General features: G+C 29.9%; 1 non-coding gene across 1 annotated transcript; it reads left to right on the plus strand.

Moving 5' to 3' along the window:
* The first annotated feature begins 1,715 nt into the window (after positions 1-1,715).
* Positions 1,716-1,822, plus strand: LOC121214371 (small nucleolar RNA R71). Its single transcript, XR_005909954.1, has one exon. It is a non-coding gene; the product is annotated as a small nucleolar RNA R71 (small nucleolar RNA).
* Positions 1,823-10,571: the final 8,749 nt, after the last annotated feature.

Genomic DNA, 10,571 nt, shown 5'->3' on the forward strand with positions numbered 1-10,571 from the left:
TTCCGTCCACATGCTTATCATGGTGTCTCCTTAACTCTTTATTGTGCTTTTTCGATTTCTCCTTAACATGTGTTCGTCATTCATCTAGTTCATCGATTTGCATCATTCGTTCATCATGAGTCATTTTTTTCTATTGCATGGACTAAAACGTGGTTCCATTGCATTTTTCTGAGGTGTTTCTTACAAAGAAAGTTGAGCCACATGGTTACTCATACTAACAAAACTTGTAAAATCATCTCGATCACTAGATATCTTAACAAAATCATGAGCTTGGAGAGTAATCATTTTGTCACCTACATGAAGTACTTACTCACCCGTACCAACATCAATTATAGTTCTAGCAGTTGCTAAAAAAGGCCGACTTAGAATCAAAGGTACGTCACTATCCTCATCCATGTCTAAAACAACAAAATCAACTGGGAATATGAATTTATCATTTTTTAAAAGAACATCTTCAATAATACCCCTAGGAAATCTAATGGTTATATCTGCTAATTGAATACTCATTCTAGTTTGTTTGGATTTCTCAATACCTAATTGCTTAAACATTTTATAAGGCATGACGTTAATACTAGCCCTTAAATCAGCCAAAGCATTATTAATATTCAAACTACCAATTAAACAAGGAATAGTAAAACTCCTTAGATCTTTCAATTTGTTGGGTAGTTTATTTTGCAAAATGGTTGAGTAAACTGCATTTAGCTCCACATGCAACGAATCATCTAACTTCCTCTTGTTCGCCAAAAGCTCCTTTAAAAATTTAAAGGAATTGGGCATCTGCGAAAGTGCTTTAGTAAACGGTAAGTTAATATGTAATTTTTTTCAGAAGTTTAAGAAATTTACCAAATTGTTCGTTCATGTGGTCTCTCTTAGTCGTGTTAGGATATGTCACTCGAGGTTTATATTCTTTACCAACCGGTTTTTGTTCATTCTGGCTTACCTCGACCTTACCGTTACTTACCACAATTTCTTGCTTTTTTTCTAGTTTAGATTCAACTAACCCTTCTTCATATCGCACAGTAATTACATAAAGTTGCTCCCTAAGGTTAGTTTCGATATTGCTAGGCAAACTACCTTGTGGTCATTTTAAAATTAACTTAATAAGTTGGCCGATTTGATTCTTTAGTTCTTGAATTGATGCTTGTTGGTTTTTAAATGTTGCTTCAGTGTTTTGAAAATCCATTTCTGACACCGAGATAAACTTCATCAACATCTCCTCAAGGTTCGACTTTTTCTCTTACTGGTAAGGTTATTGTTGGAAGCCTGGAGGGGGTTGTGCTCTCTGATTTCCTTGACCACCCTAAGAGAAATGGGGATGGTTCCTCCAACCTGCAGTATAGGTATTACTATAAGAGTTACTTTAAGGCCTAAAATTACTACCCATATAATTGATTTGTTTGTTCTCTATGCTAGGACCTTAAAGTAAACATTCTCGATTGTTCATTCCACCTCCATTTGCGTCGCACTGTATCACCGGATGTACTTGCATAGAAACATATAAACCATCAATTTTCTTATTTAATTGTTCTACCCAATTCATCGGCTTTTTACTCATGACTTCTCACTGATAATTATTCAGTGCCATCTTATTTATAAACTCATAAGCCGCTTCAGGTGTTTTATTGTTTAGAGTTCCACCGGCTGCTGCATCGATCAATTGCTTAGTTGAGGTATTTAAATCGTTGTAGAAGGTTTGAACTTGTAGCCATAGAGGTAACTCATGGTGAGGGCACTGTCTCAATAAATCCTTATACCTTTCCCATACATCATATAGGGTCTCTAAGTCAATCTAAACAAAGGAAGAGATATCATTCCTCAACTTAGCTGTCTTAGCCGGTGGGAAGTACTTCAGTAGGAATTTCTCGGTCATTTGATCCCATGTAGTGATAGAGCCTCGTGGTAAAAAATTCAACCACTGTTTAGCTTTGTTCCTCAACGAGAAAGGGAATAACCGTAGTGAATTGCATCGTCGAAAATGCCATTTATCTTAAAAGTATCACAGACTTACAGAAAAATAGCCAAATGAGTATTTGGATCTCCGTCTTGCAAATCATCGAACTGAACAAATTGTTGTACCATCTGAATAGTGTTCGGCTTCAGTTCGAAGTTATTTGCAGTAATAGTGGGTCATACAATGCTCGATTTATCCCCAGTTAGAGTGGGCTTGGCATAATCGTACATAGTATGAGGAACAAGATCTGGATTTACAGCAACTGCATGAGGTAGCTAATTATTCTGATTATCACCCATCTCCTTAGTAATAATAATAACATTCTCTTGCTCATTTATTATACTTTGTCCGCTCTGTCTTGCTTCTCTACAATTTTTGCGAGCTGTACTTTCAATCTCACTGTCAAATAATAATGGTCCTGACGGGTTTCTTCTAGTCATAAACTGAAACAACCTGCCAGAAGCAAATAAAATAAAAATTAGAAAACAAAAATTAAACTAAAAACCAAATAAAAATTATAATAGAAATAAAAATGACTAAATTAATAAAAATAGAGTGTTCCTAATATTTTATTCCCCAGTAACGGTGCCAAAAACTTGATGGTCACTAAACTAACTATAAATACGACTAAGGTAAGCGCACCTATCAAACAATATTATAGTTATGATGAGTATGGAATATCATATTCACGAAGACTAAAATTACTAGTAATTACCGTTTTTCTATTATTTAGCCAACAAATTGAAGTGATTGTTTTTAATCTATATTTACTAATCTAATTTAAGTAAGAACACAACAGAGAATGAAGTAGGAAAATAGTCGAAGATAACCAATGAGAAAGACAATACCCAAGAAAGAATCCACCTAGACTTCACCTATTATTCTGAATATGAATTAAACGATTTATTCACTTGTGTCTTGATCCGTAGAAATCCCACAATTATGTTAATATCTCTTTCGAGAGTAAGAACAACCGACTCTAGGTTGATTAATTGAAATCTCTTTCTAATTAAAACCCCTATCGTCGCATTAACTCGATCTATGGATTCCCCTATTAGATTTGACTCTAATCCGGTAGATTTATGTCGTTCTATTTCTAGGATTGCATGCAACTCCACTCAATTACGCTAGATCTACTCTTAAACAAGGACTTTTGCTCCACTGAAATAAGTACATTAAACATGAATTAATATCCCAAAAATATAAAAACATAAAATAATCATACATAATTGAGAACAAGAATCAAGTATTTATCGTGTAAAAACAGAAATTAAATAGTAAGATTCATCATAGGTTTCATCCCCCTAGGTATCTAGGGACTTTAGTTCATAATCCTAAATAGAAACATCTTAAAGTTATGATAACCACAAGACATAAAGAAACTCAATAAAACTACAATAGAAATTAAATGGAGATCTTCGATCTTGAGGGAGATCCACTTTCGAGTTGATTTCGATGGCTTTATTCGAGTGTTTTCTTTGATCTTCTCTAATTGACCCCTTAGGTTTTCTTCTAATTGGTATTTATAGACTTTAGAATGCTCAGAAAGCCTAAAAATTTAGTTTTTCCGTGTATCTGGGAAGCAGGTTGCAAAATCGACATGAGCTGGCACATGGGTGTGTGGCCAGGCCGTGTGGAAATGCCCTGGCCTTGTGGATCCTAAAAATAGCTCTATTTGTCTGATTTTGGCTCGTTTTTCACTCTTTTCATTCCCAAATGCTCTCCTAAGTATAGAAACATGAATTTAAAGGATTAGTAGAATCAAATTCACTAATTTACATAATTAATCATCCAAAACCGCATTAAGAATGAGATTTAATTATGTTGCTTTTACAGCTTATCAAACGCACTCCAAAACCTACATATGGTATCAAAATGCATCGATTAACAAATGCAACTTAACCCAAAGTTTCACTTAAATACACCCTCTTTTCCAAAAAAAATAGACCCTAAAATCAACATACGAGCACTTCACAAAATAACGTCGAAATAATGACTACTCCACCGGAGAATCTTGAATTCCGCACCCTTCACTTAATCAAATACCACAAGAATGTTTAACACAACGAAAATTGAGAATAAACACTAACAACTCTCCTTATTCAAAGAATGAGTTAAACCTTAAAATCAAAAAATAAATCAATGTTACTTACCTTTACTTGGATTTATGATCATAACGAAGAATCAAAAGGTAACCCACAATAACTCAATGGCAGCCAGTAGGGAACAAACAAAAGAAAGAAAGATGGAAAAGAGAGAGAAAAAAAACGTGACAAAAGAGGAGGAGAAAGTGAAAAAGGGGGAGTGGGAAAAGTTAGACGGTAAAAAAGAGTGATTTTAGGGATTTTGATAATTTTAAAAATAAAAATAAAAACAAAATATTCTAATGCTAATCCAACCTTCCAGATTTTAGAATTTAAAATAAACTTAATTTCTAACAAATCATGAAGCAAAAAGGAACTCACTTATGTGCACAACAAGGCTTGAACCCAAAACTTAGAAATAAGTCAGAGTCTTACCACTGAACAAACAAACTCATTCTATTATAACTTGTGCGGAATTAAGATTTAAGTCAAATGATCAGGGAAATGGATTGAGTCAAAATTAAAAAAATTCATAAAACAGGGCTCGAACCCAAAACATTACGCACACAATCACAACACTCAACCACTAAACTAAATTAAATTATTTGACATAATTTAACAATCCAAACTTAAGAAAATTGGGGTGTTACAAAAGTTTTTTTCAAACCTACATCTAGAAAGACCTTAGCCTAAGTGAGATGCTTCATATTCTTAATGTTATATTGAAATTGTCACTTGAACAAAACGAAAGAGGAAAAATTTATCCTACGAGGAATAAGGATTATTTCCAAAAGGAGTTTTTTTGTTTTTGAAGTCAGTTTAATGAAGGAGATCCTCTTTGGCATTTTTGCTAAAAAAAAGGGAGAAGACCGGAAGCAAATATGCTTTGTTTGGACCAAGTTATTTACCTCTTAATTGCATTTTATTCTTTTCGATATGATATGTTGCATACTCCCTTCTTATGCTTGATAGATGATTTAATGACTCATGCTGATAAGAGGAGTTTTTAAACATGATAGTTGCTGATGCATTTCTTAAGGGGAGTTATAATCTAGTTCACTTATTTATTGACTTTATTTACCTTGTACGTGTCTTGTGTGTTATCATTTTTTGCAAGGTTTTATCAACATGCCAAATGGAGAGATTGTTAGAAACTTTAACCGTTATACTCTATTGTTTTATTTTTTGTTATAACATTGATTGGAACAACAATTGGGGACAATCAAAGCTATTTATTGAGTTAGCTATTATAACTTGTATAAAAATAATATTGGTTATTTATTTTATTAAGCAGCAGATGCGAGATGTGTTTTTATGTTCAAGGGAACTAGATATAAATGTGACAACAATTTTGAAGGAATTAGAAGAGTTCATAATTGACTTGGACTCTATCTTACTATCTTAAAAGATAAGGAGTTCATTAGTTTAGATTTACTTCAAGTAAAAAACTTATTATCTAATTCAAGTGAGACTGAACTTGTTAAAGGTTAGCCTATCCCGTATTTTTTAACGTGGATGAAGTTATTTAAAGCCTGTTTATAAATTGTCATATGCACAACAGGGTGTGCTTTGGAGTGTTATTTTGTTGAGTATTTTGGCTCTCTTTTCTTAGTCCTTTGGAAAGAGATATTGATTGTAAGGTGAAGTTTTTAAGGTGAGTAATTATAACAATTTAGAGACGACGACTTTAAAACTGCGCTTATTCATTGATGTAGGACAGATTAAGCTTAAATCAAGAGTTGTAATAAAAATTGTTCTTTAAATTAAACTCTCTAAAAGTTGAATTCAGAATGCATTAATAAATTTATTGTATCCATATTTTTACACTCTTTACTCTTATTATAATATCTAGATTCTTGTAATAAATGGGATGATGCATTGAAACTAAATGTTAACTATTTATTATAAAATTTCAAATTTTAAACAATTTATTATACCTTTTTTGAACTTTCTTATCACCATTGACTTCTATTTAACATATTCATTTTTAATTCGTAATTTATATTGCTCAAATTACAATAATGTTTTTACTCCAAAAAGGTCATGCTTGTGTTAAACAACATCACAAGATTTGTTTGTTAAAAACGCAATACTCTTTTTCTATGATTTAAAATATAAGTGTTATTAAATAATATAGTGTCTTATCCTTAACATCATTATCCAATTAAAAAAATATTGGTGCTATCAAAAATTAATTTTGAATAAAAAATTCAATATTTTTTACTAAGTAATGCATATTTTATTCAAAATTGATTGTTCAAGTATAAAAATTCTTGGTGCTACAATCGGTTGAAATAAGTCCCTAAAATTAATAGATATTCTAAAATCAAAGAATGTAATATGAAAAAATGTGCAATCCATTGAATGCAATCCCAATAATAGTAGAGATTTATAAAATTAGATTTAAAATTAAAAAACAAAAACAAAGTAAGATAAGAATTATAAACTTCAAAATTCGTTTCATATTATGAAATCAACCATATAAGCAAGAGAAAAAAATCATGGACCCAAAAACACAATAAAAGTAAAATAAAACAAGATATAAATTTTAAAAAATCCAAGCAATGAGACAAAAAATAAATAGGGATCGCCGTGAGTTGGATATTGGCTAGGCTCCCCTATCATATTAACTAGACTCATTCCCACAAAAAAAATATCACTCAATCCTAATTTCAAATAAATTATTTATTCTTTCTCGTTTGTACATTAAAACTTTATCTTGATCATGATGGACATTCACTTAATAAGATATTCATAACAAAATTCATTTAATACAACACATTTTAATAAATATAAACAATTCACCAATGTATAGCATAAGTAAGAATTTTAGTTAATTAATAATTAATCCAATAAATAAAATAGGAAGATCTTTAATTAATTACTTTCCAGAAATGGACAAATTTGAGCAAAAGTAGATATTTAAGAAATCCACTTAGAAAAAGAAAGCATCTACACATAAAATTAAGCTTTTTAACCTCAAGTTAAATCATTATTTTGGGTTAAATCAAATTTAGGAATTAATTTAGACAAAAAAAATTCAAACCCAATGAAAAGTAATTGTTAAATTCAAGCTCTTAAAAGTGATTTAACCTTAAAGCTTTTATAATATTTTTTTAATTTCAATCATTATAGATTCTGGCTAGACTTACGTACGAATTGGGTCGGTTTAGTTTGTGGCCCGACAACTCAAGTTTATTATTTGTATATTATAATAATATTAAACTTTTTATTTTGAAATTTATATATTTTTATAACTAAATTTAAATATATTTACTTTGAATTTAGATCCAACCGATTGTCTCGAAATCAAATATGGATAGTTCTAATCTAAGGTCGACAGATAATTGAAGGGTAATGCAATGCTAATCTGGTGAGTATTTGGGCTGGGTTAACAACAACACTAATCTGAGCCCAGATTATCCAGCCTATCCAATATATAAGGGCCACTTACACAATTTTCTCAAAATTGGCCCATATTATATACTAAAATGTAAAATGATGTTAAAGAAACAAAAAAAGAAAATTTATCCTGCATCTCCCAACTATGACCTAAACTCTAAATTAGTCATCAAACTTCAAAACATTCTAACTAAATCCTGAAAATATCAGCATTGTATCAATTACGTTCTTCTTCAACTTAACTATCAAATTGGGTGTTAAATGTTAGCTTAGATCTCATGCGGAACATGTTTGAAACATATGAATCAAAATCGAAACATGTTTGTACTTATCGCATGAACAACTTAAATCTAATGTGTTAAGAAAAAGAAGTAACACTTCAAAATTCTGATGACACTATTTTTACTTTAACGCATCAAATCTAAATTGTCCATGCACTAGATATGTGTGTTTAAAATTTAATTCACGAGTTTTAAACATGTTTTGTGTTTAATTCAAATTGACATTTAGCACACAAACTGATGCTAGAATAATAAAAGAATCTAATTAATACAATATTGATATTTTAAAGATTTAATTAAAATATTTTAAAATTTATAAACTAACTTAAAATATGAATCATAATTTAAGAATGGATGGTAAAATTAAACTAAAACCCCTAAATCTGAATAGATTTAATTCAAGAAAGAAAAAGACTTTAGTATCTAAATCTAATTTTGCTTATAAAATCTTCGACCCCAAATATATTTGCATTTCAAATCTATATTTTGGAACATATTATATATATATATTATAGGTGTCTGGGTAGGAAAAAAAATATAATTTTCTTTTAATTCATTATTTGGTAATGTTGATATATATATATTTGAAAAGTACATAATTTTTAATTAATATAGGTGTAAAGCCCAGATTTCGCCCGGGCCCAATAACAAATAAAATACCCATAGTCCATTTTACATAAAAAAATAAACCCAATTTTGCCAGCCCAAATAAAATACCTTAGGCCCAATACAACCCTAGCCCACAAACAATTTGTTGCAGCAACAAAGGAGAAACCCTAGGGCGCCGTTGACCGCCGCCTCTGTCCATGCGCGCCGCTTTATCTCCTCACACACCATCACCACGCCTCTGACACCTGCAAAGAAATTGAATACAACCATAGAGCATGCTAACAGAAATGACAGTAAATAGGCAGATAGAGGATAGTTTAATAATAGGATTCGGCTATAAAAGCCATAGGATCCCCTTGTAAGTTTTTTTTACGAATGCACATCAAAAAAATCAGAAATAGAACGGAGTTTTAAAAGGTTGAATCTGATTATATATAATATATATTATAGGTGTCTTGGTAGGAAAGAAATGTAATTTTCTTTTAATTCATTATTTGGTAATGGTTAAATATATATATATTTGAAAAGTACATAATTTTAAATTAACATAGGCATTTCTCTTATTTTCTCTCATCTCACCATTTCTATTTGAAAGGATTGATTTTTTATAATGAAAAATGATCTCACTTTTATTTTCCTCTCACTTTTATTTTCAACTAAGCGCAATCAATTTTTTTTCACTTTTCCATCTAGTGAAACACACCCTTAAGCATATTAGCAGAGTGATGGTTTTATTGTATGTGTCATGTTCTCTTTATTGTTCTGATCATCCTCTTAATCTTGGAAGGAAGATATTTATGGGCAAATTAGGGTTTAAAGTGGGTTCCTAATTAGGGTGAACTTGAAAATTTTTTAAGAGATTAGAATTAAATTGTATATTTTTTTATAATAGTAAAAATATAATTCTACTATTTTAATAAATTAAATATTTATAATTTTTAAAGGACTAAATCGATTCTTTATCATTTTTGAGAGCTTAAGTACAATTTTACTATTATTAAATTAAAATTTTAAAAATCTTAAAAGATTAAAAGGAAAATTTCTTATTTTAGGGGGTCGAGCCTCCTACTAGCCCCATCCCTAATATAATAATTACCATCTTAGTAGAGTTTAATCTAGACTTAAATCAAAATAAAATTAAATGTCGCCACATGGAATACCTGTGGAGTATAATAATTTTTTTTTTCAAACTTTTATCAATATATTGCAAATATTTAATCAATGTTAAATTTTTTAAAACCAAAAATTAAAATATGATAATTTTATTAAGATGTAAAAAAAGTATTCTCATTTAATAACAAAAAAAAAAAGAGAGAGAATAAAGTCTAAGTAGAATAATTAAAGCGAATTAATACATGTGGAAAAGATGAAAAAGAATCCTACAGAAAACGCAGCCGGAAAATGTTTAGAAAATTGGGATTCTCTTTCATTGTCGGCACAAGTTTTATTTATTTACTTATTTTATTGTGACGCAAATGCATGCGTACCCATTAGTCAAGAAAACTCCCCTCTTCCACTTTGGTCAAAAGCCAAATAATTTTCTAATTTCAATGAAATTTTAAAATGTAAAATTCTATAAGAATCATCAAATTAATTTTGATTTCGGGATCCATAATGATGTTATAATAATACTAATAAATTTACGGACCAAAGTACAGTTAAAAATTCAAAACTTTTAAAGGGATTATAACGATAGTTTAAGCGTGCTAAGACGCATTCATCTTGCTGAGAATAAATGATAATGAACGGTCAAACTCTGTCATTCGCGTTAAAAGAAGGTTGATATTTTAAAATTTTAAATCTTTTATTTTTGAAATCTAATTTAATTCCATCATTAGTTTACAGTTTTAATCTTTTATCCATTTAACCATTGTCCTTAGTGTTTTTTTTTAATTTAGTGTATATCCTATATAATTTTTTTAAAATTATCAAAGCTTTTATATATGATGATGAAAATTTAATTTGCTGTCTAATAATTTTAGTTATGTCTAATTATATGCATCTTTTAATATAGATTAATTATACAATAAATTCAGTTTTAGTTTATTTCGAATTCGAATTTTAGCTATTATTAACACATGAACTGGTAAGAAACGATAAAATCTTCATTCTCATCAAACAAGGGACAAAACATAGCTTTTGTAAAGATGGAAACTTCTAACAAGTAGGGGTATGCCTAATGCCATAAAATATGGCATTTTCATATTCTCTAAAACACATTTCTCAATTGTTGTTCACGTGAAT

Source organism: Gossypium hirsutum, chromosome D01 (genome assembly GCF_007990345.1).
Source record: "Gossypium hirsutum isolate 1008001.06 chromosome D01, Gossypium_hirsutum_v2.1, whole genome shotgun sequence".
NCBI lineage: Eukaryota > Viridiplantae > Streptophyta > Magnoliopsida > Malvales > Malvaceae > Gossypium > Gossypium hirsutum.